The sequence below is a fragment of the Gymnogyps californianus genome, unplaced genomic scaffold (assembly GCF_018139145.2).
Source record: "Gymnogyps californianus isolate 813 unplaced genomic scaffold, ASM1813914v2 HiC_scaffold_31, whole genome shotgun sequence".
NCBI classification, from domain to species: domain Eukaryota; kingdom Metazoa; phylum Chordata; class Aves; order Accipitriformes; family Cathartidae; genus Gymnogyps; species Gymnogyps californianus.
The window spans coordinates 776,545-780,135 of NW_026114191.1; the positions used below are offsets into that span (position 1 = coordinate 776,545).

Here is a 3,591-nt window from a genome sequence, read left to right on the forward strand (position 1 = left end):
AGTACCTGCTGCAGGGTGCTGCAGAGCTCTGGGCACTCCCCCCACAGCCCCAGCCCCTCTGAAGGGCACAGCAGCTCCTGGGGGGCAGGGAGGCCTCTCAGCCTCCCCATCAGCCCCACGGCTGGAGGCTCACCGTGGCATGAGGAAATGGAGGTCAGTGAAACTGCAGGACTCCTGGTCCTGGGTCCAGGAGATCCCCATCACACACTGACTGCCCCCTCCATCTCAGCCCCTCTCCGCAGGCCAGCACAAGAGTCCTGGCCAGGGGACAGAGCAGCCTGCCCTGAGCAGTGCCTGCAGAAAGAGGTTTCTCTTTCTCATGGATTCCTCCCTGCAGGCACAGATATGCTGCCTTGCTCTTCTCCAGAGTCATCCCTGTCTCCAGAGAGCCTTTCCCCACATAGCGTGTCTGTGCTGGCCTGGCGGCCTGTTCCTGCTTCCCTCCATGCTCCCTGCAGGGCCCCAAGGCTGGCGGTGCAACTCTGCAGAGCGAGGGGGGCTGTGGTGTGCTCTCTAGGTGGCCACGGGTGAGCCTGCACTGGCCATGCTGGTCAGGGTACGAGCAAGCCAGCTGGATGGGGATCACTGCTGCTGAGCCCCTTTTCCAGCTTCCCTTGATGGCTCAATAGCCAAAGATGGGGCTGGGCAGGAGCAAGGGGAAGTCTGCAATGGCACAAAAGGCAAGGGAGGCCTGCACTAGATGCAGGCCATGGGCTTGGACCACTCTCCAGTCTCACGTCCCTTTGCCTTCTGGCTCCTCACAGCCTTTTGATGCCTGTAAATGTGGAATTTTCCACTTACTAGACTTGTTGTGGCTGGACCAAATTGTATTTTTACTGTTTTGGGGAAGTCAGGAAGGCTCTAAGATAAGAGTCTCCTAAAGAATGTCACTAGGACAGTTCGACCTTAGAGAAAACAGTTGCGCGAAACCATAACGATAAAGAAATTTTAAAACAAGCGCCTCAACCAAAAACAGACTACCCTTGAAGGACATGATAGACATGATCTCACAACTGAGTATGCACAAAACCAGAGGTCAGCCAGTGGACACAGTGAGGAAGAGTATATCCTTCATCCAGTGACCCCTGACGACCACCTGGAGACATAAACAGACATGCGCAAGAGACATCTGCATATGATAATGAGTCTCCCGAGAAAATCTGATGAATATGATAAATGTACATAAGCTTGTATATAAACTATGCAATTAACCTGACGGACACACCCACAATCGGAGGAGATATCCCCTGTGTGTCCAGCGCTGCAATAAAGAATACCTACTTAATAGTCCCTAGACTATTGAGTCTTTGATTTCAGCCTTTCACAGCAACACTTTCCTGGCATTGCAGGGCCCTTGTTAGCCCATGGTCTCCTCAGGTTCACCTTTGCCTCTGGGACACTCCTCCTTGGACTGTCACTTATTGTATGAGGCACCACTCACTGCCCCCCCAGGCTTACACGCTGTGCCTGGAGATCCCTGAGCTCTCCTGGCTGCTCCCGATTCCTCTCCAGGATGGCATCTGCCATCAGCCCCCTGCAGGTGGGACACCACCAGGGAGATAAATCAAAGACCAGTGCTGTCTGCTTGGACACATGCCACCAAGAAGGGAAGTCTTGGTCCAGCCCTCAGTCCCTAACAGATCCCCTGGACTCTGAGATTGTCTCCCTGAAGCTATCGAGAACCTCAGAAGAGCAGAAGTCCTTTTGAGGGAGTAGCTCCTTGGGTATAGTCCTGACACAACTTTGGAAGAGGCATCCGGCCTTCTGGCCCTGCCCTGAGGAGCCCTTTTGGTGACGGTGGTGCTAGCAGGGAGGCCAGCTCTGACACAGTGGTTCACGTGGCCTGCTCCTGCCTGCAGCCACAGGGATGCCACCGTAGAGACAACAGGACTGTCTCAAGTTGAAGGAGACCTTTGGGCTTACATAAACCTAAGGTCACAGCAGGACAGTGTGAGGAGAGACCAGCACTGAAAAGACCACGTCCTGATGTGGTCCATGGCCATGGCTCCAGAGAAGCAGCACGTGACTCAAGGCAGGAGAGAGGGAATGCCCGACAAGGCAGCAAGGGGAGGCTCTGAGGGCCACAGACTTTTGGTGACTTAACTCCTTCTGCATGCTGGGGCTGGTCGCCCCACATCCAGAGAAGATTTGAAGGGATGGGAGCTCAAACCAAGGATTTTCTGCTGGCTTCTTTATTTATGCAAGGAGACTGCTTCCTTAGGTACATTAGGATACTTCCTCAGAAAAAAACATGTTGAATGTCAAGAATTGGGAGGCATACTACTATTTATTTGCAATTAATATTATCACAGGCATAAAAACCAAATATAAAATAAAGAAAAGACCAAAAGATAGTCCTGACTTTTCTTGAGATACCTTGGGAGTCACGTAAAATGATGGATTCCTTAAGACAAAGAAATAGTCTGTGTTCAAAGAGTTTCTTCAGAGCATCCTTGAGCTCCTGGTTCCTCATGCTGTAGATGAGGGGGTTCACTGCTGGAGGCACCACCGAATACAGACAGTCACCACCAGATCCAGCCATGGGGAGGAGATGGAGGGGGGCTTCAGGTGGGCAAAGATGGCAGTGCTGACAAACAGGGAGACCACAGCCAGGTGAGGGAGGCACGTGGAAAAGGCTTTGTGCCGTCCCTGCTCAGAGGGGATCCTCAGCACGGCCCTGAAGATCTGCACATAGGACAGCACAATGAAAACAAAACACCCAAATGCTAAACAAGCACTAACCACAAGAAGGCAAATTTCCTTGAGGTAGGCATTTGAGCAGGCGAGCTTGAGGATGTGGGGGATTTCACAGAAGAACTGGTGCAGGACATTGCCTTGGCAGAGAGGTAGGGAAAATGTATTGGCAGTGTGCAACACAGCATAGAGAAACCACTGCTCCAGGCAGCTGCTGCCATGTGGACACAAGCTCTGCTGCCCAGGAGGGTCCCGTAGTGCAGGGGTTGGCAGATGGCAACGTAGCGGTCATAGGCCATGACGGTGAGGAGAAAAACTCTGCTGAAATGAAAAAGAGAAACAGAAAGACTTGGGCAGCACATCCTGTGTAGGAGATGGCCCTGGTGTCCCACAGGGAATTGGCCATGGCTTTGGGGAGAGTGGTGGAGATGGAGCCCAGGTCGAGGAGGGAGAGGTTGAGGAGGAAGAAGTACATGGGAGTGTGGAGGTGGTGGTCGCAGGCTATGGCGGTGATGATGAGGCCATTGCCCAGGAGGGCAGCCAGGTAGATGCCCAGCAAGAGCCAGAAGTGCAAGAGCTGCAGCTCCCGTGTGTCTGCGAATGCCAGGAGGAGGAACTCCGTGAAAGAGCTGTTGGGCATTTTCTTTTCCTGGGCTTGTGGCACTGTGTACGGAGGAGAAGACAGTGACACGTTAGAAATGATTTATCTGAAGAAAAGCCCATGCCATTTCTCACAGAAATCCCCCACCCTGAGCTGAATGAGAAATGAGCCGGCTCATTCCCCAACCCTAGCAACTGAATGACATGCTGCCTCACACTTTCAAATACAGCTTGGGCACCTAGTTGCCAGGAGCAACCCTCTGGGGTAGGACCCTCAGAGTCGGAGTCGGAAAGAAG

General features: G+C 52.9%; 1 pseudogene; it reads right to left on the minus strand.

Annotated features, from left to right (window-relative positions):
• The window catches only part of LOC127028272 (olfactory receptor 14C36-like), a 15,924-nt pseudogene extending 12,590 nt beyond the window's left edge, over positions 1–3,334 (minus strand).
• Positions 3,335–3,591: the final 257 nt, after the last annotated feature.